General features: G+C 44.9%; 1 protein-coding gene across 5 annotated transcripts in view; it reads right to left on the reverse strand.

Moving 5' to 3' along the window:
- Positions 1–7,252, reverse strand: part of LOC109477101 (C-type lectin domain family 4 member M-like) — a 33,776-nt gene that overhangs the window by 15,125 nt on the left and 11,399 nt on the right. The window lies entirely within an intron of this gene.

Below are 7,252 nucleotides of genomic sequence, written 5' to 3' on the forward strand. Positions count from 1 at the left end.
ACAAAAAGACTCCAGAACTCGTCCCTTCATCAGTCTATCAGACTCTACAATCAGACTTGTCATACCTGGGATTTACTGATCATGTAAGTAGTGTATATAGCTTTGTATATATGTATGTAATAATGTTATGTGTTTATTTTAATGTAATGATGTAAATACCAATTCTATTCAGGCAACATTATAGTTCTTTTTTGTATGTCTGCAATTCCGGTATGGAAGTAAAGAATTGAATTGAATTGAAAGATATCGATGCGCAAGATGGCACAGTAGAAGGCATCTGCAGCTACCACCAGACAAGACCCAAAGAAACGGGCCGCGGAAGACGATACGTAACCCTGACGTGACCAAAAGATTGTGGAATCTGACAGTGCCCAGTATCAACCCACCATAATAATCCCTGGCCACTTCGGGTTACCATTTCATTCGTCTCTACATTGATCTATCTCTACGGTCACCCCAGTACTGCAGTAACCATGTAGCCTTACTTTTTCTAAACGAATAAGTTTTATTTTGTTGAATGTTGGATATTTATCATTCACATTTGTTCTAACAACGTTTACATCTTTTACAGTTTATGCTTAGGTCACAATTCAAGAAAGGGCCCGCTCGGCGCGTGTTCGGCGTGTTTTTTGGCACTACCGAACGGGACCTGGACGGAGACCGGCGGGCTTCCCGGCGGCTGCCGGCCTATTTTTGGCCCCGCGCGGTCGCCGAATCGATTTTAACTCAGAGTTAAAAACACTTCGGGCCCCGTTCGGCGAAATACGCCGAAGCGACGCCGTAACCTCACTGCCCGGGACCCGTCGGGCGGCCGAACAGGCACCTGCCTAAGATTATGACGTCACATGTGCTGATCAGTGCATCAGATGGTCAGGAAAAGGGGGTTATAGGGAGCATATATAAACTCCTGCCTCAGACTACGTCGCACAGTTCACCACGTGTGTGTTACATCGTGTACTTGTGTGTGTTACACCTTGTATTTGTGTGTCAGAATGTCGAAGGGCAAGGGAAAACAGCCGGCACGGCTCTCTTGCCAACTTCATAAAACAGATCATAACAGGAATAGAATGTGTCTGACATTATCTCTTGTTACATCATATGCCTTCGTAATAAAATGGAATCAGAAGTTATTGGCATTTATTTTCAGTCCAAATTTCAACAGAAGTAACGATATTCAGTGGTTTTATTGCTCAATAGCAAGGAGATGCCACGGCACACTTCCTGCGTCACTGTTGAAGTACTTTCGAAAGTAGGCCCTCGGTTACTTTTGCGACGCACCAGTTCTGCCTGCCTCTCTTCTTCAGCTACCAATGCCAGAAGACCTACTTGTAGGTTGTCACCAATCTCAATCTCAGACGGGCTTGTAAGTTGTTTGCAGGTTGCACTGAACGCTGCATCGCCAACTTTAGTCTACTCTTTACTTGACGTGTACTCTTTACTTGAAGTGAACGATAGCAGGCAGTGCAGCGCTTATATATGTACCTGCTCAAAAACACGAGAGGAGCCCGTCGGGATCCCGCCAGGAACCCGCCAGGGACCTGACAGCTGCCCGGCCGAACTGTAAGAGCCGGACGGCACCCTACCACACGCCGCACGGGTCAAGACGGACGACTGACCGGGCACCGGACGGGTCCCTGACAGAAACCGGCCGCAAAAGTTTATGAATATTAATGAGAGCCGCCGGCCGGAGAACAAGCAGGCCCCGACAGGGAGCCGTAAAGGAACATTTAATTGTGACCCTGACAGTACGGCGCACGCTCGGCGTCATGACGCCGGCCGGCGTCTACGCCGAGGACATGCCGAACGGGCGCCGTTTCAAATGTGACCTAAGCATTAATGAAGAGAGCAAAATTCCCATCCATATTATTGTAGACCGGCGCAATCTTTGATCGCCTGAAAACTCAACTCAAACGAGCCGATTTCACTATGATATTTTTCATCTAAAATCGATGTTTTCACACGCAAAGAAATAATGCATGCAGTCGCCATGGGCAAGTCCCTTATACTAAGTTTATGGGGGAAAAAACCGGGACCGAGAAAAACAGGTCGTCATTGCCAGATGATCAGCTTATACAGCTTAGGCAAGTTTTACTGTCCTCGTTAGTTATACATGTACATGCCTAAAGACACAGATAAGAATAAGACGCGTTCACATTGATTGCGGGAGCAATACATTAAATGGTCTATTTGAGCAAGAGTTAGACAAATGGCGAGGTGAAAATCCGGCAACTACAAATTATAATATCTTGTATCTAGACCTGGTCTTATCCCTTGAACACCAGAGACCGTCGCGACTCGAGCAGTGATATAGGGGATTCACCAAAACAACAACAGGGTGATGCTACCCCCAGCGTGTTTCTGCCCCCAGGAACCGATATGACCCAGAAGAGACTGGGTTACCCTGAACCAGGCGATGGATTAGGTGGCCAGGAGACAACCTGGTACGGTACGCGGTAGGGCAGGACCTGCCTTCAGCTGCGGAGAGGACCCCCAAACCATCAACCATATAGCACCTGATGCGTAGCACGGACACAGACCTCCGGGAGGCTAGCGAAATGGCACGGAACTGGCTGGAGAGATACAGCGACAAGCTATCGTGATGACCCCAGCATTTAAAAGAAGCAAACAAAAAACAGTCCCTGGACCATGGAATAAGTGACCAAAACATGGTTCTGGTGGACGTTAATCTGGCACCGAAAAAGAAGAAGAAACCAAAGAGAAAGGTGTACATTACATTTTGAAGAAAGAAATTAGAAAGTCAAAATGGGTTTCAGAAAAAAAAACACATCAAAAGCACCACTTTTCCCTGACATGACAAGTCAACGGCCACCCAACAATCACGAAAAATAGCATACATGCCCAGGAAAAAATATAAAAACGGAAGGTCTGCTGCAATACAAAGGAAAGTATCCAGTATGCCCAAATTAACATTAGAGTCCCGGGTTCGAGTCCTTACATGCCACCGATCTTGTGCCCTTGGGAAAGGCACTTTACACGACTTTCCTCACTCAGCTCAGGTGTAAATGAGTATTGTCCTGTCATGTATTTGTCCCCTGTGTTGGTGGCGGCATTAATATAAGTTGACAAAACTTGAGTGTGTCGTCACCACGTCCGGTGATTACATGTTGGAATAAAAAAAAATAACATTGAACCTTGTCTTCTCAAGGCTTACCAGTATACTGCATATCATAAAATCAATTCACGCCTTTTTAAGTTATGTATATGACAAACATATCCTGAAACACTAAAAAAAATTCATAACCAGGCAGTACGTTAATTTTAATGGCTCCTTTCCTTGATCGTACATGAAAGGCCTAAGGCTAAGTGATAACGCAAATTGGTCGGGATTTATGGGTGTACCTGCAGCTTCAAACCAGTGACAAAGGTAAAGCCTTAGGCACAACGTGAAACATGAGATACCATCAATCTTGTGACGAAACAAAATGTCACGGTGTATGCTATTTGACGATATAATAGAACAAAATACGCCGCCACGAGCTCAACCCTACGTCGGTTGTTGAGGATTGTAAACTCTTCAGTTCTTTGGAGGATCGGTGGAACAAAATACGGCGCTGGGCGATCATTCCTGCGTCGGCACTGTGAAGTCGTTAATTATTTCTTTTGCGGATCGGCAGATCAAAATACGGCGCTGTGCGCTCAATTCTGCTTTTAAATTAATTCTTAAGATTGTGAAGTCGTCAGTTCCTCGGCGGTCCAGACAGAATGAAAAATACGGCACCGCGCTCTCAATCCTACGCCGGTTTCTTCAAATTGGTGAGTTGTCAGTTCTTTGGCGATATGATAGAACAAAATACGCCGCCGCGTGCTCAACCCTACGTCGGTTGGAGAGCGTCCGGTGAGGATTGTAAACTCTTCAGTTCTTCGGAGGATCGGCGGAACAAAATACGGATCCGGGGGCTTATTCCTCTTAGAAATTGTGGAAAAGTTGCGGGAAAAGCGGCTACATCTTTTGCAAATCTGTAGAACAAAAGACAGCACCGTGCAGTCGATTCTGCGTCGCGATTATAAAGTCGTCAGTTCTTTGGTGAGTCGGCAGAACAAAATACGACGCCGCGCTGTCATTTCTACGTCAGTTCTTCAAATTGTAGCCTGGGGTCCAGTTTATCGTGGTTCGAGCGACCTCCCTTCGGGCCTGTAGAAGCTCCCCCACCGCCCAGGTTTAATAGGCTCCCGGTAATTTTTTGCACGACGGGAGGTAATTCGCCTGTTTGCCAAACTCCTACCTGGTACCTAATTTTAAAACGAAATACGGTGCCGTGCACTCAGCCTTGTAGTTTTTCTTGTTGAAGATTGTCGTCAGTTTTTTTGGCGGATCGGTAGAACAAAATACGGCGCTGGGCGTTCATTCCTTCGTCGGCACTTGTGATTGTGAAGTGTTATTTCTTTTGCGGATCGGCAGAACAAAACACGCCGCCGCGTGCTCAACCCTTTGCCGGTTGTTGTGCTGGATTGTAAACTCTTCAGTTCTTTGGAGGATCGGGGGAACAAAATACGGAGCCGGGCGCTTATTCCTGCGTCGGTTCTTAGAAATTGTGGAAAAGCGACCACATCTTCTGCAAATCTGTAGAACAAAAGACGGCAATGTGTGGTCGATTGTAAAGTCGTCAGTTCTTTGGTGGATCGGCAGAACAACATACGGTGCCGTGCACTCAGTCCTGTAGTGTCTCTTGTTTAAGATCGTCGTCAGTTTTTTGGCACATAGGTGGAACAAAATACGGCGCTGGGCCTTCTTTCCCGCTTCGGCATTTGTGACTGTGAAGTCGTACTTTTCTAACGGATCGGCAGAACAAAATACGACGATGTGCGCTCGTTTCTCTCTCTCGCTTTTGAGATTGTCGAGTCGTCAGCTCTTTGGCAGTCTGGATAATCTCCAAGCAGATCTTTTGGTGGCCGAAAAAGATAGTATCCAACGCGCGGACAGTATCCAGCCGGTTGGATGGGCCGGCTGTCAGAAAAAAACGGGGCATAGAAAAAGGTCACAATCTTCACATTCAACCTCTGCTTGTAAAGTAGGTCTGGACAGAATAGAATAAAACACGTCCACGCACTCTCAATCCTACGTCGGTTTCTTCGAATTGTGGAGTTGTCAGTTTTTTTTTAGAAAAAAAAATACGCCGTCGCTAGCTCAACCCTTTGCCGGTTGATGAAGATTGTAAACTTTTTAGTTCTTTGGAGGATCGGCGGAACAAAATACGGTGGTAGGCGGTCATTAATTCCTGCGTCGGTTCTTAGAAATGTTGGAAACGCGGCCACATTTTCTGCAAATCAGTAGAACAAAAGACGGCACCGCCCGGTTGATTCTTCGTCTCGTTTTGAGATTGTAAAGTTGTCAGTTCTTTGGTGGATCGGCAGAACAAAATACGACGCCGCGCTCTCATCTCTGCATCAGTTCTTCAAATTGTAGCCTGGGGTCCAGTTTATCGTGGTTCGAGCGACCTCCTTTCGGGCCTGTAGAAGCTCCCCCACCGCCAAGGTCTACTAGGCTCCCGGTAAATTTTTTTGCATGACGGGAGGTAATTCACCTGCTATGCAAAACTCCTACCTAGTGCCTAATTAATTTTTTTTTGGGTGGACAGGAGAAAATACTGCACTGTACCGTGTGCCGATTCATGCGGTGATTCATCTGTTTGTAAAGTCGTCAGTTCTTTGGAGATTCGTACAGAACAAAATACGGCACCGTGCGCTCAGTCCTGTAGTGTCGGCTGATGAAGATTGTAAACTCGTCAGGATTTTATTTGGCGATTGACAGGATAAAATACTGCATTGTGTGCCCCTTCCTGTGTTGATTCATGTTTGTAAAGTCGTCACTTCCTTTGTGGTCTGGACAGAACAGAATACGCAGCCATGCGCTCAATCCTGTAGTGTCCACTGTTAATATTGTGAACTTGTAGGGTTGATGTTGCGGATCAAAAAGACAAAATACTGCACCGTGTGCCCATTCATGGGTTGGCTCTTCTGTTTAAGTCGCCAGTTCTTTGATGATCCGGACATACCAAAAATGTTTGTTGTTGAGATGGTGGAACGGTAAGTTCTTTTTCGAATCGGCAGAACAAAACACGGCACCATGCACTTATTTTTGCGTCCGTTATTGAGATTGTTAACCTCTCTGTTTCTTTGCGGATCAACAAAACGAAATACGGTGCCAAGCACTCAGTCCTGTAGTGTTTTTTTTTTTGTTGAAGGTTGTCTTAAGTTCTTTGGCGTATCGGTAGAACAAAATACGGCGCTAGGCGTTCATTCATTTGTCGGCACTTGTGATTGTAAAGTCGTTATTTCTTTTGCGGATCGGCAGAACAAAATACGGCGCTGTGCGCTAGTTTCTACTTTTAAATTTTTTTATTTTTTTATTTGCAAATTCAACAAGGACAATACAAGACAAGGTGGTGAGGTACTCTAGCTATAGCTAATTTTAGCCTCACCACCAAACATAGAATACAATTACAGTACATAACAAAAAACAGAGAACAGCAAATGGGTGGGATGGGTCGTTAAATAGTACAAAGAAATGTTTAGTAGGCTATATAATAAATCAATCGAGTACAAACCGTTTGGTGTCAACAATATAAGTTTGAGATATTACAGTTTGTATCATAGTATAAATCAGGTAATCCTCTAAGTAAAATATCACATAACAATTGTTCAGACATATTGAAAACATCGAAATCAAAGCCTACCAAATTCTGGAGATTGCTGAGTAGGGTGACTCTTTGTTGATTATATAAAGGGCAGTGTAAAAGAAAATGTATGACACTCTCACAACGAGACCCGCAGATACAAGCAGCACTAGGGGCTAAATTTCTTAAGAATAAGCTGTGGTTAAGACTACAGGTCCCGATGCGGAGACGCGTGAGTAATGCGCAGGTGTACCTGGGGCCGATGCTAAAATGTCGGTAAAAAGGGGAACGTACTGACTTTATTAAGTACTTCTTATACAATGTACTTTTAAATTAATTCTAGAGATTGTCGACTCGTCAGTTCTTTAGCTGTCCAGACAGAATGAAAAATACATGTACAGCGCCACGCTTTTAACACTACATCGGTTTTTTAAAATTGTGCAGTTGTCAGTTCTTTGGCGATATGATAGAACAAATTAAAATACACCGCCGCTTACCTAACCCTACGTCGGTTGGTGACGATTGTAAACTCTAGTTTTTTTGGCGGATCGGTAAAACAAAACACGGCACCGGGCGTTCATTTCTGCTTCGGCACTTGTTATTATGAAGTCATTATT

The sequence above is a fragment of the Branchiostoma belcheri genome, unplaced genomic scaffold (genome assembly GCF_001625305.1).
Source record: "Branchiostoma belcheri isolate BF01 breed outbred unplaced genomic scaffold, Haploidv18h27 scaffold4, whole genome shotgun sequence".
Classification (NCBI taxonomy): Eukaryota; Metazoa; Chordata; class Leptocardii; order Amphioxiformes; family Branchiostomatidae; genus Branchiostoma; species Branchiostoma belcheri.